This window comes from Vidua macroura, chromosome 24 (genome assembly GCF_024509145.1).
Source record: "Vidua macroura isolate BioBank_ID:100142 chromosome 24, ASM2450914v1, whole genome shotgun sequence".
Taxonomy (NCBI): Eukaryota; Metazoa; Chordata; class Aves; order Passeriformes; family Viduidae; genus Vidua; species Vidua macroura.
This window is the reverse complement of record NC_071594.1, coordinates 4,422,859-4,448,531: the sequence shown is the minus strand read 5'-3', so window position 1 is coordinate 4,448,531 and position 25,673 is coordinate 4,422,859. Positions and strand designations below refer to the sequence as shown.

The 25,673-nt window shown below is 60.2% G+C and overlaps 2 protein-coding genes across 2 annotated transcripts in view; one reads left to right on the top strand and one right to left on the bottom strand.

The window, feature by feature from the left end:
- Positions 1–11,685, bottom strand: part of BLACAT1 (BLACAT1 overlapping LEMD1 locus) — a 31,036-nt gene extending 19,351 nt beyond the window's left edge. Inside the window, exon 1 of the mRNA XM_053997980.1 lies at positions 11,607–11,685. The gene's annotated coding sequence lies outside the window, so the exon portion shown is untranslated. The remainder of the gene's footprint in view (positions 1–11,606) is intronic.
- A 12,229-nt stretch (positions 11,686–23,914) lies between these two features.
- CDK18 (cyclin dependent kinase 18) overlaps positions 23,915–25,673 on the top strand; it is a 34,119-nt gene continuing 32,360 nt past the window's right edge. Inside the window, exon 1 of the mRNA XM_053997982.1 lies at positions 23,915–24,177. The gene's annotated coding sequence lies outside the window, so the exon portion shown is untranslated. The remainder of the gene's footprint in view (positions 24,178–25,673) is intronic.

Here is a 25,673-nt window from a genome sequence, read left to right as displayed (position 1 = left end):
GAAGGAAGGGCTGGATGCGGCTCCAGCCCTGCCGCTTCCCCCCCGCATCCTTCCAGCGCCCAGGGAGATCCGGGCAGGCACCAGCAGCGCCAGAGCTGCCCTGTGCCCTTCGGAAATCAAAACGCACCTCCCGCACCCGGCACAGGCTCCGCGGGGTTAATTCCCGCTGCAAACAATGCCCAAGTGTTTGCACACACACACAGAGCCCGGTCCCGCTTCGCCCGGGGTAAAAAAAAAAACTTAAATTCGTGTACAGGAACACCCATTCCAGCCCTGCAATGCAAGGGTTAACGAGCTCACGTGTAATTAACTGATAACTACGTTAACATGTGTTGCATGTAATTCCCCGTCAGCATAAATAAAGGGAATACAGCATGAGCATACCCACACACCTCACAAATATTCATACAGAGGTGAATTTTGGCCAGTTCGGGATTATTCTCACCCAAAACAAAGCCAGTTTCATTTTTTTTCCCCAAGCTCACCAGCTACCTCCACAAGAACAGAGCCACAGCAAGCCACAGCCACCCTTCAGCCACACCACCGCCAAGAGAATGAAATCCGTATATTCCCACATTTTCGGCTCGGGTTGCTTTGGGACGCTCCGGGCCGGCACCGCCGGGGATGCTGCCCAGGTGAGGCAGCGGGGGGATGCAGGTGCCTGCGGCCGCTCCGCGTGTGCTCAGCGCCGATCCCACCGCGGGCTGAGCGTTCCCCCGGTGCCCCCGCTCGCCCTCACGCACGCAACTCCTGCAGGCAACGCTCCAGACAAAGAAAGCGAGAGAAAAACGCCGTCTTACTTTTTTTTTTTTCTCCTCCTCCTCCTCCTCCTTTTTTTTTTTTTTTTCCTCCTGCTTTTCTTTCCCCCTCCTCTCTCGTCCCGCCGCTTCACCCGCGGGACTCCAGCGATTCTTTTTGGGGGGTGGGGGTCCTGCAAAGCAACTTCAGGAGGCGCCGGGCGCTGCTCGGAGCCGAGCGGAGGCACCGGGGAGGGCTCGGCCGGCGGAGAAGAGAAGGAACAAAAGCCCCGGCGCTGCCCGAGCGGTGCTGAATAGGTGCCTTCCTAATTGTAAAGGGGATTGTGAGGCTGTGTGTGGCTGCGGGGCGGGAGGGGGCGGGTGAAGGGGCGATGGAGAGAGGCCTCCCTCCCTCCCACCCGGCTGGGGCCGGGCCGCCCGCAACCCCGAGCCGAGCTGGTGCATAAATTATCTCCTGGCTCTCCATCTCTCGCCGCCCGAGCCGCGCATCCCCGGCAGTTTCCCATTCCCCGCACGGCGGATGCGGTACCCAGGGCACGGCCCCCTCTGCCCCGCGCCCCGGGCAGCGATGCCGCCTCTCCGCGGCTCTTCCCGGCTCTTCCCGGCTCTTCCCGGCTCTTCCAGGCTCGCCTCTCTCCCTCTTTCCCCCTTCCTGCTTTGTCTCCGGCCCCGTCTCGCAGCCGAGCAGACACAAAAGAGCCTCTGACCGGGAGGAGAAATCTCCTTTTCCAAGGGAAAAAAAAAAAGCCCACCCGAGGTCCCCGGTGCGCGCTTTGAGCAGGCAGGGGAATTCAAATTAGCTGGGCTAGCTCGGGACCGGAGGCAGCATTGCTCCCCTAATGAGTGCAATTAGCGGGGTGAGGATGGAAGCGGCTTCCCCTGCGGCTTTCCCCGGCTGCCCGCGCTCTTCCACGGGCTTTTGGGGGGAAAACGGCGTTTTCCCACTCTCGGGAGCTGCTGGGGCAGGAGCTGTCCCTGGGTCACCTCAGTCTCCACCAGCGGGGTTCAGACAGGATTAAATCCCAAACCCATCCCGAGTCTTCCGGGGCTTGGCAAAGCAAAGACAAGTCGGATTTGGGACCTTTTTTTTTTTTTTCTTTCCTCTCCTTTCCGTGGTTCGTTGCTATCCCTCCACCTCAGCTCTCCCAAATCCCGGCTGTCAGCGGAACAACGGCGGATTCGGGGGGATTTAGCAGGCTCGGGAGCCAGATCCTCCTCCCGTGGCAGCGCGGAGTTACCTCACCCCGGGCCGGGACAGCTCTGCCCTGGGGCCACGGGCGGTCCCTGGAGCTGGGCAAGGACCCTCCCTGCTCTCTGCCCTCTAAATAACTCCAAAAATCCAAATTTCAGCTGTTAATTTCGGCTGCAGGGTTGTGGCTGAGACGCGGGATGGGGTGAGGATGGAGCAGGGTCCATCCTGCTCATCCTCCCCTTAAAAAAGGATGGGACAATTGATGAATTCCCCTGATGCGCTGGGCAGCTCATTAACTGACGGGCCTAATGAGCTGCTGGGGTTGTCCAACGAGCCAGGAGCGTTGGGATGGGGGGACAGTGTTGGACCCGGGCACGGGATTGCCGGAGCAGGAGGTCCAGGCGGGCCAGGAGCGGGCAGGGAGGGCTGAGCCGTCTCCCAGCATCTGCTCCGCTCTGACATTGTGCTCACTTGGGCTTTTTTTTTTTTTTTTTTTTTTAATTGTCTTGATGTCCCTCATTTGCATAATCCCCCATAATGCAGCGCAGCAGGACTTTTGCTCTGAGCTAATAAATAGACGACAAAAATAAATGTGTCATGTAAGATTTGCTTCCATTCCTTGCCTTTGTGAGGGAGCTTTCACCGAGGAATGACGCTGGCGGCGTTGATCTCACAGGAGCTGTCAGCCCGGCCTGCCACGAGCAGCGACTTCCCCTCGCCCCTGGTGCTCAACTTTGCCAGATGTTTGTTTTCAGCCGAACTCGGCAGCGAGCAGGAAAAGGTGGCTGTGGAATGCCGGGATGCGCTCCTGGCAGCCCGGGAATTACTCCCAAAGCTCTTCCCCCAAATCACCCCACCCCAAAAATATCCCCCAGCCCACCCAAAGGTTCCCTGTTGTGGCTCTGCGTCCCGCGCTGGGCAGGCAGGTGCCTGAGGTGTTTTATTTTTGGAGTGTTTAATTCAGAATTGCGGAGCGCTGTGATTTCCTGGCCTCCCCAGAGCCTTGCCCGGCTCTCCTCTCACGGTGGTGTTGAATTACTGATGAAATTCGTTCCCTGAGCTGAGGAGAAGGTGTAATTGCTGTGCCATGAATATCCGAGTGGGCTCACGAAATGCAGGAGGCTTTCCCCCTTGCAGGGTCACTTCTTGCTGCAGGAGGATTTCCCCCCTTGGTTCGACAAGAATTTATTTGTCCCCTTCCAAGAAATTGGCTGGATGGAGCTCGGGATTTTGATGGGAACAGCAGAGATCCCATCGCAAAACAGTCAACGCAGGTTCCGGGTGTCAAAACATGACTTTAAAATAAATTTGCTGGGTGTTTTCCCAGGATGGGGCTCGGCTGGAAGTGCGAGAGCTGCTGGAAGATCCCTGGAATCCAGAGGACCCTGGAGTGCCAGGCCTGTGCGGACATTTGGGTCTGATGGAGCAGTGAGACTCCTCAGATTCCTGGAGGTGTAGAAGGGATGGTTCCTTTGAAATTCCTCGGGATTTCACACCTCGTGCATTCCAGCAGTTGGGTTTTTCCTCTTTTTTCCTCCCAGCCTTGTGATCCTGGAGGATTCTCAGCCCTAACATTTCCCACTGTCTTGTTTGCTGAGAAAAGCCTGAAAACACCAACCCTAAAGGGTAAAAGCTACAAGAGAAATAAAAACCTGATAATAGGCGAGCTTGCTTATTTTTCTTTTAAACCCTGACCCATTTAAACTCATTTTTATGGCTGACTCTGGAGTGGGAGATCTTTCCACGCCGGGAGAAGAAATTCCATGCACAACAAGTCCTCCCCCAGCTCATCCCAGCGGTGAAATCTTCACCCCCACGGTCTGGACCAGCACCAGATCCGTGTGCTGGGATGAGGGAACGGAGCTCTGGGAAGGCAGAGATCCGTGAGGATGGGAAGAGGGAAAACCAGCGGGAATGAGACGAGGCAAGGGCTGGACGGCTGTGGAGTCTTCCTCCAGGATGCAGCGAATAATTTCCCTTTTCCCCACAGCAGCAGGGCGAGAGGATGGGATCATCAGTCTTCATTACACGCCCGGAATAGGCTCTGTCAGGTTCTGCTGGAAAACCAATCAATATTCCCTTGGCCTGGCTGTCCACAGCTCCCACCAGGAGCTGCACAGCCAGGGCGGGCACCGGGACATGCCAGGCAACAGTTTGGGGCACAGCACAGGTCCCCACAGGGCTGGGGGGACACAGACACACCCAGTTATTGCCACACGGCGTTTGGGTTTTAAAGGAATTCACGCTTTTCCCTCATCCGGCTCCCCAGGGGTTTCCCTTTGCCATAAAATCTGCAGGGAACAGAACAAATCTTGGAGGGAAGGGAGGAGGGAGGGAAGGTGGATTTGTTCAGGGAGGAAAAATCACCCAGGAAAGCCTGCTTTGCCCAGTTGCAAGCACAAAAATCCCTCTCAGATTGCAAAGCCAGCCCAGATCAGAGCTCCCGCTCAGAGCGAGGCACCTCCAGGGATCAGCACCTGAGGACGGGCTCAGCAGAATTCCCGCTGTCTGGTTGTTCCTGACAAACACCAGGAGAGGACAGACCCCAGAATGGGAGACCCCCAGGGCGCACAAGTCCCTGGCATCTCTGGGTTTGGAGTTTGGGTTTTGGCTCTTTGGGTTTTACAGGAGTTGCTGGAAGCGACAACTGCGGGTCCCTCACCGGGGCAGCAGCACACAGCCCTGGGCATGCCCCCACCATGCCCACCCTCCAGACCCTTCCTGGGCAGGAACGGGGCTCTGGTGATGCCCCCTGCCCTGGGAACTGATTGGGGCACCTGCCCAGCAGCACACAGCCCTCAAACTGACCTCAGCCCTGGGCATGACCCCTCCATGCCCACCCTCCAGACCCTTCCCGGGGCAGGAACGGGGCTCTGGTGATGCCCCCTGCCCTGGGAAGCTCCTCCGTGGCCGTTTCCTGGGCTCCTGCTGCAACCAAAGTCTCCCAGCAGGCGAGACAAGCCCCATCCATCTCGCTCCCAGCGTGGCCACACAACTAAAAATAAGCCAATAAAGGAGAAATCGCCTCGGCGGGGCAGCAGCAGCAGCAGCAGCAGCGCAATTACAGCAGAGAGAGCTGCAGCAGCTGCAGCACCTGCGCCTGGTCTGTGGCAAGGCAGGACCCCCAGAGCCCCCCTGCCCCTCTCTGCCGTGCTGTGACAGCGGTGCCAGCGGTGCCAGCGGTGCCAGCACCTGCTGCTGCCCCACGGCCCCGGCTCTGCCTCGCTGGGCTGCCCCAAGATGCTCCTGGTTGTCCCCTGGCACCTCTGAGAGCGCTGGCAGGGGGAGGTGACAGATCTGAGGGGCTCTTCCCATGGCAGAGGGGAAGTTCAGGTGGGATTTTAGGAAGGAATTGTTTGCTGGCAGGGTGGGAGGCCCTGGCACAGGGTGCCCGGAGAAGCTGTGGCTGCCCCTGGATCCCTGGCAATGCCCAAGGCCAGGCTGGGGACAGCCTGGGGCAGGGGGAGGTGTGGGAGCTGGAACCGGATGGGCTTTAAGGTCCCTTGCAACCCAAACCAGTCGGGGATTCCGTGGTCATTGCAGGGTTTGGGGTGACCCCATAATGGCAGATAACTCCAACACCCCAGCCCTGTGTGCAGATCAACTTCTGGGGGCTGAAAACCCCAATTTGGGACAGCACTCCCACCCCTCCTTTCCGTCACCTTTTAATGAACGATCTGTTCAAGTTCTGCTCCCCTCCACTGCCCCAGCAGCCGAACTGGGACTCCGGGGACCCTGACCCTGGCGGTGCCGTGTCCCTGTCCCTGTCCCTGTCCCTGTCCCTGCACTGCCAGCCCTGGGGCAGCTCCAGCCTGACGGGATGCGCCGGGCGTTTTCCTCCGTGTGTCACGGAGATCTCCCGGCATCTTTGTCAAGGGGAGATGAATTCCGGGGAGCTCTGGGCTCCAATTTCTCCTGCAATGGCTCTGGCAGGCGGCGCACGCCGGAGCCGGGCCCGCGTCCTCCCGCTGCTGCTGATGGAATTTGATTCCGCGCTGCCAAATCTGCGCGGCTGCGAACACATTCCCGCTCTGATTAATGTGAGCAATTTCTGCTTGAAAGAAGGTTTGAAATGAGCAGCCGAGGGGAAGCGAGCGCTGAGGGTTCCCCCCAGTCCCCCACTCCCCCGGCGCTCCCTGCTGTTTGCATTTCCCAGCTCGGGGATGGGCCAGCAGCTGAGCAGACTCGCTGGCCCCGTTTCAGCGCGGCAGAAGGTGCGGGAGGCGGGGCGGGGGCTGCGGGGATGGGCGGGGGGACGAGCCGGGGGACCCCTGGACCCCGGGCCGGACGGGGAAGGGACCCCCGGGCCTGCGGTGCCCGGCCCCGCTCAGCGGCATCGGGGGAAAAGGGGGCACACGGGAGGATTGGCGGGGGGGACACGGGAGGACACGGGGGGACACCCAGGGACACGGGGGGGACACCCAGGGACACGGGGGGGACACCCAGGGATACGGGGGGACACCCAGGAACACGGGGGGGACACGGGAGGACACGGGGGGGACACCCAGGGACACGGGGGGACACCCAGGAACACGGGGGGGACACGGGAGGACACGGGGGGGACAACCAGGGACACGGGGGGGACACGGAGGTACACGGAATGACACGAGGGGGACACCCAGGGATACGGGGGGACACACAGGGACACGGGGGGACACCCACGGACACGGGGGGACACCCAGGGACACGGGGGAATACAGAGCGGAGGGTTGGGGGGTACGAGGGGGCTGCACGTGGGCGGCCGATGAGTCTAAAGGTGAGGGAAAAAGCGGGGTCCCGCCTGGGGGTACCCCGGCTGCCGGGCCGGGGGTGTCGTGTCCTCCCCCCGTGAGGCTCAGCCCTCCTGTCCCCAGCCGGGGGTGACGCTCCGAGGGTCCCCCCATCCCTCCCTCTCTCCGGGACTCCCCTTTTCCCTGCCGGGCATCCCCACCGCCGGCTTGGGACTCGCTCAGCGCCATCCCCGGGCTGGTGCGAGCCCCGAGGTGGCCACCCGGCTCTCTGGGTGCTCTCGGAGAGGCAGAACCGGTTGCCCCAGGCCAGCACGGGAAGCATCCCCTGCCACACCACGCCTGTGCCCCACAGAAAAGCTGCCCCACATCGGGGCTTGGTAGGAGACATCGTAGCCCCGGGAATCACGGGAGATTTCCCCCGTCCCCTCCGGCGTCTCCCTGAGGAGCAGCGGTGTCTTCGCGTCTCCTTTTCAATTTATTTTTATAAAGGAGCAGAGAGAGAGAGAGAGAGAGAGAGAGAGAGAGAGAAGGAGTCACATCCTAATCTGGCAAAATGTCAGGGAGTGATTCAGAGAAGAGGCGAGCGGCAGAGAGAGGCAGCCCACACAGGAGACTTGTTTCTGATTTCCAAATGTCAGCATGTCCTTTAATTAAATGCTGATTAACAGGGGACGTGCTCCCCTGTGCCGGGGCTGCTGCTGCTGCAGATCCCGGCTGCACAGAGAGCCTGGGCACCGCCGCAGCTCTGCCACCCCTGGGATGAGCTCCGGGCACGGCGGAGTGATGCCTCAGGTTTGGGATTTTCTATTTCCCCATTCTGAGCTGCTTTAGTGTGTGGATCTGAGATTCACATTAGGGGATGGTGAGATCTGTTCACAGAGCAGGGAGACAAAACAATTCCTTCCCCAGCTGGGGACCAAGGACAGATGATCCAAATCTCAGCCCAAGAGCACAAACACCGTGGGCTGGAGAGAGGAAAACAATCAGGATGGGACTGCATGGGCTGGAGCTGGAATGGGACAATGAACCCCAACATGCAAATGGAGCAGAACTGATCACAGTGACAGACCCCGTGGCCACTTGTGCATTTTGGGACCATTTTGGGCTGTGCTGCCCAAGGTGGATCCATTGAGGCCTCTTAATAAATCCCTGCTTTATCCTTGAGCTCTGTCCAGTCTCTGTTCCAGCTCAGCCTTCCCAAGGCACCAGGAGAGCCACGGGAGCCGAGCCAGGCTGTGCCCAAACCCCCGCTCCTGGTCCTGCCCCCGAGCTGGAGCCCAGCCTGGGAGTTTTGTCCCCACGTGAAGTCGCAGCTGAGTGAATGTGGATGCAAAGCCAGAGGTGCTTTTGCCTTAGTTTGAGCAGCTCTTTCCATGCCCAGCTCTCTCTGCTCCCAGCTGAGCTGCAGAAATGTTCTTGGGTTTGGGATTTCTGGGAACAACTCCTGTCCCTCAGCACCATCAGCTCCAGTGCTGCTCTTTGTCCCCTCGGGCTGCTGCCGCTTTGGGGTGGGAGGGCGATCCCTGAGGGGTGGGAGGGCGATCCCTGAGGGACAGAGGGCCCTGGGCCGTGTCCTGGGGGGGACAAAGCCCCGGCTGCTGCTCCCGAGCCATGGCCCAGGAGGTGGGATTTGGGATACAGGTGGGATTTGGGATGGAGATGGGATTTGGGATGGAGACAGGATGTGGGATGAAAGTGGGATATGGGATACAGGTGGGATTTGAGATGGAGGTGGGATTTGGGATAGAGACAGGATTTGGGATGGATGTGGGATTTGGGATGGAGACGGGATTTGGGATGGATGTGGGATTTGGGATACAGGTGGGATAAAAGAATCACAGAATTCTGTGGGATGGAGACAGGATGTGGGATGGAGGTGGGATTTGGGATGGATGTGGGATTTGGGATGGAGGTGTGATGTGGGATGGAGGTGTGACATGGGATGGAGATGGGATTTGGGACACAGGTGGGATTTGGGATGGAACAGGTGAGTCTGGGCTGCACCTGTGCCTCGCTCCATGTTCCCACTGCCATTCCATGGCTTTGCAGTGTCTGGATTCTCCCGGTGAGCTTCCCGAAGTGCCACACCTGGGACAGGTGGATCCCAGCCCTGGCTCGGGACAGTTTTACCGGGTTTGGGGCAGCCCCACACGAGGTTCGAGTCGAGAGAGGAACGTTCTGCTCTGCACCTCTGGCTGACCACAGAGGTGCTCCCGGGAGGACAAAAGCTCTGCAGACTGCACAGAAAACGTGGTCCCTCCTCTGGGGACCTGTGTCACACGGAGCCACCCACACAGAGCCCGCCAGGGAGGTGACAGGGCTGAAGCCACGCGCCAGACAAGGCTAAACCTGAAACGGGCTGTAATTAAAATCGTGATTTTGGTGCCAAAACGGAGAGGAAAAGCTTTCCACGCTTCTCCTGCCATGTCCACACTGTGCCTGCGCCACACATCCCTCCCAGTGCCACCAAAGCCTGCCTGTGTCACCTTGGGATGTGTGAGATGGGGTGACCGGGGGCTCTGGGTGTCCCTGTCCCCTGTGTCACAGGGGCTCTGGGTGTCCCCTATCCCCATTCCCCATGTCACAAGGGCTCTGGGTGCCACATCGCCCTGTGTCACAGGGGATCTGAGAGTCCCCTGTCCCTTGTTCCTGTGTCACAGGATCTCTGGGTGTCCCCTGTCCCCATTCCCCATGTCACAAGGGCTCTGGATGCCACATCTCCCTGTGTCACAGGGCCTCTGGAAGTCCCACCCCCCCATTCCCTGTGCCCCAGGATCTCTGGGTGTCCCACCCCCCCGTTCCTTGTGTCCCAGGATCTCTGGGTGTCCCCTGTCCCCGTTCCCTGTGTCCCAGGATCTCTGGGTGTCCCCTGTCCCCGTTCCCTGTGTCCCAGGATCTCTGGGTGTCCCCTGTCCCCGTTCCCTGTGTCCCAGGATCTCTGGGTGTCCCCTGTCCCCGTTCCCTGTGTCCCAGGATCTCTGGGTGTCCCTTGTCCCCATTCCCCGTGTCCCAGGATCTCTGGGTGTCCCTTGTCCCCATTCCCTGTGTCCCAGGATCTCTGGGTGTCCCCTGTCCCCGTTCCCTGTGTCCCAGGATCTCTGGGTGTCCCCTGTCCCCGTTCCCTGTGTCCCAGGATCTCTGGGTGTCCCCTGTCCCTTGTTCCTGTGTCCCAGGATCTCTGGGTGTCCCTTGTCCCCATTCCCTGTGTCCCAGGATCTCTGGGTGTCCCCTGTCCCCGTTCCCTGTGCCCCAGGATCTCTGGGTGTCCCCTGTCCCCGTTCCCTGTGTCCCAAGATCTCTGGGTGTCCCTTGTCCCCGTTCCCTGTGTCCCAGGATCTCTGGGTGTCCCCTGTCCCCGTTCCTTGTGTCCCAGGATCTCTGGGTGTCCCCTGTCCCCGTTCCCTGTGCCCCAGGATCTCTGGGTGTCCCTTGTCCCCGTTCCCGTGCCATGTGCTGCTCACAGTTACGAGTGCTCCCTCTCCCAACCCCCTCGGCGACGCTGCCTATTCCCAGGCGCCACCTGATGGCATCAACTCCAGGAAGGATTTGTTGGACAACATTCCCCAGCCACAGAGCCAGGAATCCGCCCCGAGGGTGGAAATGGGAAATGGGGACACCGAGAGCAGCCCCGACCCAGCACCTGCCCCGTGCCCACCCGGGGCAACGCCGAGCCCAGGGAGTGCCCGGCCGGCTCCTCTCTCCTTCCCAGGACCACAGAAGCCCTTCCCAGCTCCCGGGGGGCAGACCCTGCTATCCGTGCCGGGAGGATCCCCGCAGCTGCCCTGGCTTTAATTCCCCTTGACAAGCCTGAAAAAACACCGAAACCGCGGGAGCAGCAGGCCCGGGACACCTCCCACGGGGAAATGCGAGAGAAGCCACTTTGCTCTGCCACCAGACCAGGGCTTTGCCGCACCAGCGCCACCTCACCTCCCCCCGCTGCCTCCCGGCTGCGTGTGGGGACTCCCCGAGCAGGAGGTCGGGTCTCTCCAGCCGGAGGAGAGGATGTCCCGCAGCGCAGCAGAGCTTTGCACAGCCAGGAGCACAGCCAGGCCTCCCCTCTCCCCAAAGGGCAGGGGACACAGGTGACACAGGTGACATCAACCAGCGCTGGGTCAGGGTCCTCTTCCAGCGTCAAACCCGTGGAGAGGGGAGTTTAACTCTGCCACGGCCCCGTTTCACCGCTGCCCCTCCCCTGCCCTCCCTCCCCAGGGAGTGCCGGGTGCCAGACTCTCCTCAGGGAGAGGCTCCAGTTTGGGAGAGCCCCTGGATCCTCCCGTGAGCTGAGCAGGGATCCCCGGTGATGGAATTACCAGCCAGGATCCCTGGAATGAGCCAGCCTGGGCATACCTGGCTCCCCAAGGATGGATTTACCACCTGGGATCCCTGGAATGAGCCAACCTGGGCATACCTGGCTCCCCAAGGTTGGATTTACCAGCCGGGATCCCTGGAATGAGGGATCAACCAACCTGGCCATGCCTGGCTCTCCAGGGATGGATTTACCAGCCGGGATCTCTGGAATGAGGGATCAACCAACCTGGCCATACCTGGCTCTCCAGGGATGGATTTACCAGCCGGGATCCCTGGAATGAGCCAACCTGGCCGTGCCTGGCTCCAGAGCCCACCCAGCTCACAGGGACCACCCTGTCCTGCTGCTCTCCTCTCTCCCGATTTTGCCACGCTCGGGGAGCACCAAAACCCCCCAAAACGAAGGCGCCCGGGTGGAGAGACTGCAGCAAAGTGTCGGTGCTGGGAGGGACGGGGAGAGCACGCAGGGGGCGGGGAGGTGGCGGCGCTGGGGAAGGGGGGGGATGAATCATTCCGAGGGAGCCAGATTTCCATATTCCCCCTGCTGGAAAATTAAAGTCTGCTCCGAGTTTGCATCCCAAATGTGATTACTCTCGGCTCCCTGCCTCGGAAGGCACATACCTGTCTCAGCAGCCGGCCCTGGCGGGCTCAGGGTCCATGCTGGCTACCTGTCAGCAGGCTCTGCCTTCTGTTCCCGCTGAGCAGCATCTCGGCTCTGCTCAGCGAGGTAGTTGAAAGCTGCAACTTAAGGACTCGAGGGTGTGGGGCGAGATGGACGCGCTCGCTGAGCGTGAAAAGCAGCCATTGGCTCTGCCTCGCCGGCTGCTCTGCCGCTGGGTTGGGCTGAACATGTGTCATCCTTCCCCTCGGCTCCCCCCGGCTCCCCCCGGCTCCCCCCGGCTCCCCCCGGCTCCCCCCGGCTCCCCGGCGCTGGCCCGGCCCGCCCGGGGCCCGCCAGGAGGGGAAGGAGGCGCGGGGTTGAGAGGATTAACCCGGGAGAAGGAGGGCAGAGCTGAGGGGGTTAACCCGGGAGAAAGAGCGCGGGGTTGAGGGGGTTAAACCGGGAGAAAGAGCGCGGGGTTGAGGGGGTTAAACCGGGAGAAGTAGGGCAGAGCTGAGGGGGTTAACCCGGGAGAAGGAGGGGTAGGGTTGAGAGGGTTAACCCGGGAGAAAGAGGAGCGGGGTTGAAGGGGATAAATCCTGGGAAGGACTCGCATTATTGAGGGGGACAGCCCTGGGAAGGAGGGGCGTTATTGAGGTTATTGGGGGGGATAACCCTGGGAAGGAGGGATGTAATTGACGGGGATAACCCTGGGAAAGAAGGGATGTAATTGAGGGGGATAACCCTGGGAAAGGAGGGATGTAATTGACGGGGATAACCCTGGGAAAGGAGGGATGTAATTGAGGGGGATAACCCTGGGAAAGGAGGGATGTAATTGACGGGGATAACCCTGGGAAGGAGGGATGTAATTGAGGGGGATAACCCTGGGAAAGGAGGGATGTAATTGACGGGGATAACCCTGGGAAAGGAGGCGCGGGGTTGAGGGGGGATAAGCCTGGGAAAGGGGGGCGTTATCCCGGGGGATGAAGCTCGGGGAAAGGATTTGCATTATCCCGAGGAACTGAACTCCACGAGAAGGACTCCCTTTATCCCACAGGGATAACTCTGCAGGAAGGACTCCCTTTATCCCACAGGGATAACTCTGCAGGAAGGACTCCCTTTATCCCACAGGGATAACTCTGCAGGAAGGACTCCCTTTATCCCACAGGGATAACTCGCAGGAAGGACTCCCTTTATCCCACAGGGATAAGTCACAGGAACGACTCCCTCTATCCGGGGGCTGCCCCTCCCGCAGCTCGCACCTGCCCCCGGCAGATGCGGACGCCACTCCCGACGCTCCGCTCCCTCCCGGGGACGCGCGGCATATGGTGCCTGAGTTTTAATTTCCTCGGCACGCCGGCTCGTGTGGCGACTGGCAGGTTCCTCACGGCGCTCCAGCAGGCCTCTGATTAACCCCCGGCAGGTCCTGGCGTGCCAAGTGTCCGTATGGGCTGAACAAAGCTCTTCCCATCCCACCGCTCCCGACTTCCTGCTCATTAATGGGGAGCGCTTCGCTTGAGCCCCGGCCAGGAGAGCGGGAGCTGAGTCCCGCCCGCCTTGAAAGCTGCCTCTCCCCGCGTTGTGGCAGCTGAGATCGCGGGGAGAGGAGCCTGGCTATCCCTCTTTTCAAGCCCTGCCTACGTGTTACCTGTCAGGATTTGCCCCGTGAAATGTTTCAAGCAGCAGCGACCGGAGAATCCAGGTTTTCTCCGCAGGGCTGCCCTCCCGGGCTCCCTGCAAACACGGACAGATTCACTGGGAGAGCTTCCACTGCAGCCAAACCCACTGTTCCTGTGAAATTTGAGGTCCTTTATTCCATGGGAAATGACAGAATTCACAGAATCACCAGGTTGGAAGAGACCTGAAAGATCATCGAGTCCAACCCAGCCCCAACACCTCAACTAAACCCTGGCACCGAGTGCCACATCCAGGATTTTTACAATTTTTTTTTTTTTTAATTAGTGCACCCCTCTGACAGTTCCCTGCGTGATTCCAAGGCACCGCCACTCCCAACAACACAAACGGAGCTCGCAGGGCTGCTCATCCCCCGGCGTTAATTCCCGATTCCTCTCGGGAATTCCGGTCACTCCGCACGCTCCTCAAGCTGCGGCTGGGCCACAAACGGGACAAGAGCAGCCTGGTGGCGTCCTCTGGAAGGATCCCCATGTGGCTGTGACAGCGGGGATGTCACTTCAGTGCGGAATCCTCCCGGGAGCACCCCTCGGGTGGGTTGCAGGGAGCAGCAGCTCTTCGGGTAGGATGTGGGGTGAGCCCAGCTCGGGTCCCGCTCCGCCACCCCACTGCAGCACCCTCAGGGCACTCTGCTCCTCCCCCTGGCAGCAGAGGGAACAATCCCGGTGGGTTTCTGCAAAAAGAAAAAAAAAAAAAAAAAGGAGGCTGGCAAATGGGTTCGCCGTCTTCATGGGCTTTGGTTTCTAACATGCTAAAAATGCAATTGGTTTATGTGACAAAATAAAGCTGAGTCTTGCTCGTGCCCAGCGAAGCCCATTCCTCGGGACAGCAGATTCCATCAGGGAATTCCTTCTTTTAATTTTGCGTGGCTGCCCCTGGATCCCTGGCAGTGCCCAAGGCCAGGCTGGACAGAGCAGCCTGGGACAGTGGAAGGTGTCCCTGCCTTGGCAGGGGTGGCACTGGATGGGCTTCCATGTCCCTTCCATCCCAAACCATCCTGGGATTCTGGGATCCCATGAGACCCCAGTGTCCTACCAGACCTGTGTGAGAGCCGACGGTGTTTTCCTGGATTACTGGAGATCAGGAATCTCCCCAGTGGAGCAGAGGAGCCTTTCCCAGCAGTTCTGACTGTGCTGGTGGCACAATCGGGACAGGGACCCTCACCGGGCTGTGATCCTCCTCCCTGCAGCATTTCCACGGGACGGGTGAAGCCCTGAACGCCACGAGGTGCCGGGTGCTTCCCAAAGTGTGCCCGAGGCTTCTCCCTCTGTGCCCACCCCGGCTGCCCGCGCAGGAGGGGCCGCAGGAGACGCGGTGCTGTCCCCTGGCAGCTCCGGCTGAGCTCTGCCAGCCCTCGTGTGCTGGGAGGACTGGGAGGACTGGGAGGACTGGGTTTGACTGACCACGGGCTCCTCCAGCTCCTCCTCAGCCCTGGGGACTGATCCGGCGGGATCGCAGCACCCAGAGCCGAGCGGGGGCACCGGGCAGCCCTGGGCGAGGGCAGCGGGGCGAGCCGAGAGGGTGGCACGGCCGCGCTTGTGCCCGGCTGGGTTTTCCGGGAGCTCCCGGCCTCTCCCGGGCTCGCGTTTCTCCAGAGGGCCACGAGGTGGAAGCATTTTCCAAAAACTGCCGCCATCTCCGCGGGGCAGGGGACAAGCCTGGAGCAGGGGAAGGGCAGGCGGGGGTGGCCGTGGCTGGGGAAAGGAGCTGGGCAGGGTCAAGGAGGGACACGGGGAAAAAGCTCCTTCTCCAGGGGAAGGCCAGTGATGGGAGCTGCCCCGATCCAGGGAAAAATGTCCTGTGTCCGTGTGTCCTCATGTCCTGTGTCCCATGTCCATGTGTCCCTGTGTCCCATGTCCTTGTCCTGTGTCCCATGTCCATGTGTCCCTGTGTCCGTGTGTCCCCATGTCCCTGTGTCCCATGTCCATGTGTCCCTGTGTCCCATGTCCTTGTCCTGTGTCCCATGTCCCTGTGTCCCTGTGTCCGTGTGTCCCCATGTCCTGTGTCCCATGTCCATGTGTCCCTGTGTCCATGTGTCCCGTGTCCTGTGTCCCTGTGTCCCCATGTCCCTGTGTTCCATGTCCCCATGTCCCCGTCCCTGTGTTCCATGTCCTCGTGTCCCCATGTCCCCGTGTCCCTGTGTCCCATGTCCTGTGTCCCATGTCCTGTGTCCCGTGTCCCCGTGTCCCTGTGTCCATGTGTCCCTGTGTCCATGTGTCCCATGTCCTGTGTCCCATGTCCTGTGTCCGTGTGTCCCCATGTCCCTGTGTCCCCATGTCCCTGTGTTCCATGTCCCCATGTCCCCACGTCCCCTGTCCCTGTGTCCCATGTCCCCATGTCCCCGTGTCCCTGTGTCCCTGTGTCCCTCAGCACCAGTTCAAACCAGTTCTGGCCACCCTGCGAGCTCCTTTCCCTGCGTGCCCAGCCCGAGCAGCCCCTGAGCCTTGTGCTGTCCCTGGGATGCCGAGGCTTTCCCGTGGGCAGCTGCCAGCCCTGCCAGCCCTGCCAGGCTGTGCCAGCTCCCTCCTGCAGGAATTCCTGTGCCCTCTGCCGCTGCCACGCTGTGTTCGCCAGGGAAGGAGGGGACGAGGTCCTTGTCCGCCCTGCCTGCTCCAGCCGCTTTTGTTTGTGGTGTTTTTGGGGAGAACCACCACAGAGCAGCCTGTGAGGGTTCCTTGGGGAGGGAAAAGGCTGGAGCAGCGTTTGAGGTCCCCTAAATGCTGCTGGGACGAGTCCAGGAGCGACCCCGAGGCGCCTCAGGAGCTCAGGGAAGAGGAACCGCGAGCTCCACGCGGTGCCGCTGCTGCTTTGAGCGCACCGTGGGTCACCCACCGCGTTTCTGTCACCTCCCCTAGCCCCCGGCCTCCAGCCGGGAGTGTTTTGGGGCTGCTGTTGCTGCACCAGCCCCGGCAGCATCCCCTGTCCCGGAGCTGTCCCTCCCAGAGGGAAGGACACAGCGCACGCAGCGAGCGACAGATGCGGGTGAGGTTTTCCCTCTTCCCAGCCAGCCCCGCTGCCATCTGCTCCAATTCCCCAGTTATCCCAGCACAGCTGGGGATGTCACACGGGATGGGAGGCGTGGGGTGGGGAACAGCAGCTTAAACCCCGCACGGCGCAGGATGTGTCCCAGTCCCAAGCTGCCGCCACCTCCAGCTCGGGCTGCCCTGGCAGTGCCAAGCACCTCCTGCAAACTGGCATCAGGAAATTGCGGGGGGAGTTTTGTTTCCCGTGGAAAAGGGTTGGTGTTCGTGTCCAGGGGTCTGTGGCCCCGTGTGGCCTTCTGCCTCCTAAAATTCCGAATGCAGGATGTCTCCCAGCCCCAAGCTGCCACCTCCAGGGCCTCAGGCTGCCCCGGCAGTGCCAAACGCGTCCTCCGAACAGACATCAGCACGCTGGGGGGGTGAGTTTTGGTTTACAGGGAAAAGGACCCCTGTTCCTGTTCCTGTTCCTGTTCCTGTTCCTGTTCCTGTTCCTGTTCAGGGGCTTGTGGCCCCCCGTGGCCTTCTGCCTCCTAAATTCCCGAACGTTGCAGACACCACAGCTGGGCTGGCACGGGAGTGAGCATGGCACAGTGCCCACCCCGCTCCCAGCTCGGCCCAGAGTCTTTCCCGGCTCCATCCCTGCCATTCCTGCCCTCCCAGGGATTTCTCCTCAGTGCTTCACCATTCCCACGTCCAGCCCTGCTGCCCCAGCCCGTCCTTGGCTCTCTTTTTTGGAAACGTTCTCACATCCATCATCCCTCTAATGCCTGCTGAAGTTTATGCCTGCACCAATGTTTTGGGAAGCCAGAGCCGGGCTGGATTCCTCGTTTGGGCTGAAAATAGCTGGGCAGGCTGCGAGTCAAGCTGCAAATGCTGGCTGAGCATCCTGAGGCTGTGTGAGCCAGCAGTGAGGGAGTCCCTTGCTGGTGCCACCCAAGCTGTTCCTGCTGTGCAGTGCCAGCCACTGCCACAGCTCCTCCTGCTCCACCCACCCACCCACCCACGCATCCCTACAGCCAAAGGCTCAGAAAATCTTAATTATCCTCCAGCAAAACCTCCCCCACTGCAGCATTGCCTCCTGCTAACAGGGTCTTGCTGTTTTGGGCTGGAAATCCCATTTGTGCTCTGTTCTCAACCCCTGGGTGTTGCTGGTCCCTGTCCAAGCAGGGACTCCCAGTTTGTGCCAGCAGGAAAGCACCAAGCCCTTTGCTGGTGTGTTTGGTGTGCCCTGGCAGGGAGAAAGACCTGCTGGGTTTGCTCAGACACATTTCCCTGCAGGACTTTAGCCTCGGTGCCCGTTGCTCCCACAAGGGAGCAGCTCAGAGCCCTGGGTGTGCTCCCTCAGCCCTTCCCCGCAGCGTTCAGCTCCAGCTCACCCCGTGACCTGCCTGGGAAGGGGAAGTTTGGCAGTGACTCAGCGGGAGAGATGGATCATTCCCTGAAAAAACAGCTTATCTCCTCCCCGCGCTTCAAGCAGGGTGACAGGGGACAAGGTTCACTCACAGGAGCAAACTCTGGTTCTTTTGAAACTGCTGGGGTGGTTTAACCCCTGGGAAACAGCTGCTGAAAACACCAGGAAACAGCCAGGCACAGCAGTTCCTGCAGGTGCCAGGGCTGGGTGACAACCAGAGCTCTCAGGGGTGGCAGCTCAGGTCCTGTGTGCGCTGAGCTTTCCCTCCTTGGGAGGGGGACCACGCAGTGAAACACCAAAAACAGAGGCCAAACCCTCCAGTAGCACCACAAGAGAGGCTTTGGCGCCTTCTGGGGCAGAACTTTCTGGATCTGTGGTGCTCTGGGCATTTTCCTGGCTTTGCCCACTGCAGCTCTGCACACCCACAGCAGGACCGTGCAGGAAGGACTTGGTGCAGATTTTTTTTTTTTTTTTTTTTTTTTTTTTTTTTTTTTTTTTGTACTTTGTTTTGCAATTTGGCAGCTCCTGGTTGCTAAGGGCCTGGATCTCTGGTGTGGATTGGTGGAGCTGTTGTTATGGTGATGCTCCATGGGCGAAATTCAGAGGAGATGCTGCTGGATTCAGTGGTTTGCAGTCGGCCTCGTGGTCAGCAGTGCTGGGCACCTTGGGGACAGGATTTTGTGTCCCACAGCACTGAGAATGTAGATTTTGTGATTTCCAGTGGTTTCAGGGCAGTTTGGGGTTCGCAGAGAGCCAATTCCAGCGTGGGACAAGAACAGTCTGCAGTGATCTGGGCTTGGAGATGTGCAGGGAGACCCTGAGGAGCTCCCTCAGCTCTGGGACAGGCACAGGGATATCCAAACATCCCCATTTCTCCTGCTCCTCAATTCACCCGCTTTTAAAATGGGAATAACAAAATTCCTTCAGTCCTGCCCCTTCTGGGAGTGACAGCACAAGGGGGAATGGGTTCAGACTGAAAGAGGGGAAGTTTAGATTGGATGGATGGGAAAAATCCTTCCCTGGGAGGGTGGGGAGGTCCTGGCAGGGGCTGCCCCATCCCTGGAAGTGTCCAAGGCCAGGATGGACAGGGCTTGGAGCAACCTGGGACAGTGGGAGGTGGAATTTTAGATGAGATGAACTTTAAGGTTCTTTCCAACCCAAACCATTTTATGGTCGACATTCCCCAAGTCCGTGAACCCACCCGAGGTGTAGCTGGGGGGGCTGTTGTTAAATCAGGGTGTCCCTGAGCACCTGCACAGCCACAGCCCGGGCTGGGCTGTGCCACTGGGCTCATTTGCCCTCCCCAGCGAGCAGCTCCCGCTGTGGCAGGCTGGGCACTGGAGCACGGCCCCATTTCCCAGTTCTCCTCGATTTAGCAGCCAGCTTTCACCCCAGCCCTGGCACTGCTGCTGAAACGCAGCGCTGCTCTCCAGGCAATGATTTCCACATGCCTGCGTGTGCCTGGGGGCAGCAGCCAGGCCAGGGCAGCAGGAGGAGGAGGAGGAGGAAGAGGAAGAGGAGGAGGAGGAGGCATTGAACACATTTTTCTTTCCATGACTCGCTGCCCACGCTCCTGTCGAGTGGCAGGGCAGTGGGGAAGGGATGCAGTGACTGTGAAATGCTCCCTGCAGAGCCCCGGAGCCGCCGGCTCTCCTCGGGAGCTGCACACATGCCAGGCCATGTGAGCCGAGCTCTGGGGGCAACGGGAGCTGCCGAGGGCTCTGCATCCTCAGCGAGAGCCCTGCAGCAGCAAAGCAGGTGAATGTGACCCCCCCTCGAGCTTCCTGCAGGAGTCAGGCACATTCCTGTTGCTGCTTCTCCACAGCCTCAGTCTGAGCTGTCAGGTTTAATCGACTTTCTGCATTTACTGGCCATTGCCAGGGCTCTTCTGGGCTGCAGATCGAAGCTCTGGAGCTCTCCCCAGGGACACAGCGGTGCCTGCTGGGTAGAGCTCGGTTTGGAGGTCGGATCTTTCTTGACTGGTTCTTACTGGGCGTGGTGTGTCGCTGCTGGGTGTGTTTGATCTCCCCTGCAGCCTGGGCACGGAGCAGGTGAGCTCCTGTGTGTGCTGTGGGACGAGTCCCCCGCTCTGGGGACACATATTGCACGGGGGCCAGCAGCTGACAGCCAAAGCTGGGTGCTCTTACACCAAAAATTCGGTGGTTTTACACCAAGGGATGCTTGGCATGGCTGTGGCAAGGCTGCTCCCTCCTGCTGTGACACATCTGGACACTGCTGTCACCTCTGCTCAGCCTGAGCTGCTCTGCTGTGCTCCTAAGGCGGGTTTGTCAGGCTGTCCCTGCTCCCCAGGTGGGTTTGCCAGGCTGTCCCTGCTCCCCAGGCGGCTCTGTGATCACAAAAAAGAGAAAAAAACAACGGCAGAATGCAAAGTTTTGTCTGCCCTCTGCTCAGCCATTCCTCCGGCATGTTCGGAAAATGCCCCGAGGCTCTGCCGTGCGAATTCACTGCGGGGGTCACAGAGGAGCCTCAGGTGGGCGCCGAGTTCAACCCCGGCGACCTCAGAGTGCCCAAGAAGTGTCAAGGGACACTTTGCTTTGGGCTCGCACGGGTGGAACGGCCCCAGCCCCTTGGCCAGCCTCGTTATCCCCCCTCAGCCGTGCCCTGCTCCCGCCCTGTTACAAATAGGTTAGAAACGGTTGCAAAATATTTGATAATTGTCGAGCACGCACCGTTAGTTTGGTGATGGTAAAAGGGGTTCAAAGAGGGCGTTGTCAGAAATGTGGTACTCTACATACCATAATACACCCAAGTAAAGCACGCCGCCCCCAGCGAAACGAGCCAGCCTGGACAGAATTGTCATGGGCCAATCCAGCGCCTTAAAGCTTCATGCAAATGAAGGATCCAAACAGAAACCAATCCAAAGGGACACAAAACAGGATAAAAAGGAGCTTCTGACCCGCTGAACCCGTGCGGCTCCACCTGGAACGTCGGGGCCGTCGCTGCTCAGAGGACCCAGCGCCGGCGCCGCAGCGTCCTCGAGGGGAGCGCTCCTGCTCAGCCCGCAGGCCCCCCTGCTTTAGGCCTTTCTTTTATTATAATAGATGCTGAAATCACTTTTAGTACCGCGAGTGTGGTCCCGTTTTTAACAGCCCCCCATGCTGGGACATCCATCACAGCCCGATCCCTCCGCTCCTCTCTGCTCCGGCCGCAATCCCCGCCGGCTGCAGCAGCCGGGCGCTCTCCCTCTGCACATCCTCCTCCAGAGCCGGGGCTGTCAGGCTTTCGCAGCAATGCCTGGCATGCCGACGGCTGTAATTTGTGTTTATGAGGAATGTTCTGCACCAACGAGCAGCTGGGGTGACACAAGCACCGAGCTCATGGCTCTGTCCCCTAATTGCTGCAACATTCCTGCCCTTTGCACGTTGCTTTCTCTTCGTGGTTTCTCTGAAGATCCAGTCTGGGGCCTTCAGCTTAATTTGCCGGAGCTTTTCCTGGGGATCTGTTTTCCTTTCGGTTTCAAACTGGATTTACAGTTCCAGGTCTCAGAGCTGTGGCACGGGAGGTGTGGCAGCAGCTGTTGGAGCTGCAGTGAGCTGGGAATGACACAGAAGTGCTCGAGACATCTCCCCCAGGGTGACATCTCCCCTCTAAACGGAGGAGACGGGCAAATGTGGAAGTCAGAGCCATGCCAGAGACTGGGATGTGGGAAAAACCCAGCCAAAGTGGCCATTTCTGCAGCCAGCAGCAGGAAGGGAGCGGGATGGGCACGCACAGGGCGCTGACTGTGCGCCCACATGACCGGGTACTCATTGACCAGGGGTGAGGGGAGGACAGGCGTCCACAGGAGCCAGGAGCCAGCCTGGATGTCACACACAGCCCTGCATGTCACACACAGCCCTGCATGTCACACCATAACTGTGCATGTCACACACAGCCCTGCATGTCACACCATAACTGTGCATGTCACACCCAGCCCTGCATGTCATACTACAACTGTGAATGTCACACACAACCCTGGATGTCACACACAGCCCTGGATGTCACACCCAGCCCTGCGTGTCACACCCAGCCCTGCATGTCACACCATAACTGTGCATCTCACACACAGCCCTGGATGTCACACCCCAACCGTGAATGCCACACCACAGCTCTGCATGTCACACACAGCTCCGCATGTCACACCATAACAGTGCATGTCACACACAGCCCTGCATCTCACACACAGCCCTGGATGTCACACTACAACTGTGAATGTCACACCCAGTCCTGGATGTCACACCATAACTGTGCATGTCACAACCCAGTCCTGGATGTCACACACAACCCTGGATGTCACACACAGCCCTGCATGTCACACTACAACTGTGACTGTCACACACAACCCTGGATGTCACACACAGCCCTGGATGTCACACCAGCCCGGGATGTCACACCCAGCCCTGGATGTCACACACAACCCTGGATGTCACACCAGCCCGGGATGTCACACCAGCCCTGGATGTCACACCCAGCCCGGGATGTCACACCCAGCCCTGGATGTCACACACAACCCTGGATGTCACACCAGCCCTGGATGTCACACCAGCCCTGGATGTCACACACAACCCTGGATGTCACACCAGCCCGGGATGTCACACCAGCCCGGGATGTCACACCCAGCCCTGGATGTCACACCCAGCCTGGACATCACCCCGTGGACACCACCCCTCCCCTGGCCCCACCTTTGCTGCTCCTCCCTGCGCCCTGCAGAGCCAAGGGTGCCAATCCCCATCAGAGACGCAGGTGACAAACGGGCTGCTCACCCTGTGTCACCAAGGATGGCGTCTCAGCCCTGCTGCAAAGCCACCACGGCCCCGCCGGGTCACTGTGCCTCAGCTTTGAACCCCCACCTGCTTCTAGAGGGGCAGCCCCAGGTCAGAGCACGCTGGTTCAGCTCCTGCTCCCACTGAAGAGCTGCTGCTGGAGGTTCTACCCCACTCCCAGGGCACTCAGACATTGCTGAGGCCCTCAGGGGGGTTGGCCTGGGCCAGGCTAAAGTGACCAGAGGAGATGGATCCTTCTAGAACATCCCTTCCCTCCACGGGGGCTCGGATTTGATGCTCCTGCGGTGCCATCTGGGAAGCACTTCCCCACTCCTCGAGGTGTCTCCCAGCCAGCCTGGTGGTTCTGAGACAAGAAATGAGAGTCAGCAAGTCCAGCGAGACTCCCACGTCCGAAAGGAACGAGGGGAAAAGGAGTTCTGGCAGCAGCAGAACTGAGGAAGCCCAAATTTGTGCCTCCTGGACAGTTTTATTTGTGGAATATCCATGTCTGGAAAGAAGACCCTAAATGTAGGATTTTCCCCCACAGAACTCGCATCTCCTTCCATCCTCCTCGCCAGCCCTGCTGTGTCCTCTGTGTTTCCACTCTCCACACTCTGTGGAGATGGATTTTGTGCCTTCCCTGCCCCGGTTTCCCCCTGCCCTTCCCCACCACCTTAAACCTCCTGCACATCCCCCAGATTTCGGCACTGATTACAACAACTCTGCTGATAGACAGGGCAGTGTGGAGGGAAGGCGAGGATTAATACAGGCGAGGATATAAGAAATTAATTACTTTCAGGCAGACAATGTGGGCACCTCCAGTCAGCCTGATTTATTTCCATGGCTGCTCTATTTTTGGCGAAGCCAGAATGTTTGACTAAATATAAGACAACAAGGAGCTGGAATGGGTGGGGGAGCCGCTGCTAAATCCACAACCCCGAGAGGCTGAAACCCCCACGGCTGCGGGTCCCGGTGTCTCGGGCTGCTCCGGCTCTGCCCAGAGCCTCAAGGAGGAGCAGGAAGAGCCGCAGGAGGGAGCTCCCCTGACTCGAGTGCGAGGCCGGGATCGCTGTGTGTGTGTGTGTGTGTGTGTGTGTGTGTTTGTGCGTTCTCCGTGCGCGGCTCCTGCCCGGGCCAGCGGGGCCGAGCGGGCTCCTTATCCCGGGGCTGCGGCGGGGAGGAGCCAGCGCCGCACGGAGCCGAGCGCCGGCAGCGCTCCCGCACCGCGCCGGGTCCCGCACCGCGCCCGCACCGCCCCCGGCTGCGCTCCGGCTCCCCCTGCTCCGGAACCGGCACCGGCACCGCTCCAATTCCCCCGGCACCGGCACCGACTCCGCTCCCACTCGCCGTGCTCGGTACCGGCACCGGCTCCGCTCCAACTCCCCCCTGCTCGGCACCGGCACCGGGACCGCTCCAACCCTTTTCCTGCTCCGGCACCAGCACCGGCACCGGCACCGGCACCGGCACCGGCACCGGCACCTCTCCAGCTCTCCCGTGCTCCGGCACCGGCACCGATCCAACCCTCTTCTGCTCCGGCACCGGCTCCAGCATCCGCCCCGCTCGGGTGCCGGCCCCGCTCCAGCCGCTCTCCGGTGCCGGTCCCGCTCCGGTGCCGGCCCCGCTCCGCTCGCAGCCCGGCCCCGTTCCCGGAGCGGCCCCGCGGCTCCCGCAGCACCGCCCCTGCCCTCCCCGCAGGAAGGAGGAAGGGACACGGCAGGAGGGAGAGCGACCTGCTCGGCGGCCGGTGAGTGCCGGGGTGACCCCGCCACGGGCCGGGGGCCCTGCCCGCCCCCCAGCCCCTCCGGGGGCCCTGCCCGCCCCCCAGCCCCTCCGGGGACCCTGCCCGCCCCCCAGCCCCTCCGGGGGCCCTGCCCGCCCCCAGCCCCTCCGGGGGCCACGGCCGCTGCCTTTGGGACTGGCGGGACACAAAGTGCGAGGGGAGGGAGAGTTGGAGGTATGAAGAGGGAGGGTTCAGCTCGGTACGCATTTGTACCTTGGTGCTCTCTGGTGAGGGAGATTCCTGCGCGTGTTTAGTCCTAAATGTGTTTCAGGGAGCTCAGGTCAACCCCAATATTGGATTTTGATGGGCACGTCTGGGTGGGTCCCGCTGTGAGGGGCCTGGGGGGAGCCTTTCAGTGTGGAAGTGCGGGGGGGTGACACCCAGGGTCTGTCCGGTGTGTCCCTGGCTCGGGAGGGAGCCCTGCCCCGGGCTGGCAGCTCGGCATTCCCCTGGCGCTGCAGTTTTTGGCGGCTGTCACAACCAGCTGCATCTCTCCAGCGCTGCCTGTTGCTGTGACAAGTTCCCGGGGGTGTGCCCCAGGATGTGTCCCCCTCTTTGTCCCCAGACAGCCCCTTGAGAGCTGCCCTCCGTGCCAGGCCAGCCTGAAAAGCTTTAACAGGCTCATCTCTCGGTGAAAACACCCTGGGCTGAGCGTGTTGGCACAATGGTGGCATCAGCTCTGAGAGGAAAGAAAGAATCAGGGTCAGGCCTGGGGCTGCTGGCGCTGGGTTTTGTGCTGTGCATCAAGGAAAGCAGCGGTGCAATGTGACGTGTGCCGGGCTTGGAGAAGGTGCCTGGAGGGTGAAAAGCTTTGAACAAACATCAGGCAGAAAGTTGGAGCCTCCGGATGAGATTTGTGAAAGGGCAAGAGCCATCAAACAGGGCCCTGCAAGGAACCGGGATTAATTAATTCCCTCCTCGGTGGTGTGGGGCAGATTTGGGGTGTGGATCTGGGAGGTACCAACACGTGGGGCTGAGATGTGGTGAACACAAGCAGAGTCCTGTTTTCCAGCCTCACGAGGCTGTGACAGCGCCTGTGGGGCAGGGGAGAGGTCGGGAAAAGCAATTCCCATGACCCTGAAGAGATTCCCTCCAGGTATCTGGCCACTGGGTAATGGACATCGTGTCAGCAGGCACACACAGGTGGCACGGAGATCTCAGTGCCTGTATGGTGTGGAGCATCCTTTCCTCCCTAGAGAAAGGTGGGAAGGGGTGTCCAAGAGGGTGTGTCCAGAAGGAAGAGGCAGGAATAGGAGGGCACCTGGCTCACCCCATCCATGGAACTTCCTCAGTGTGTGAGGCACCCAGCTCAGAGTTTGCTGATTTTCAGGCTCTCTGTCACGCCAGAAGATCTCTGAGCAAGTTTTGGTGTCCATGCTCCAGGCAGCGCTCGCAGATTTGTTCCCAAGTTCCCAGGCTTACTCACTCACGCTGGAAAATATCAGCACCACGTCCAAATG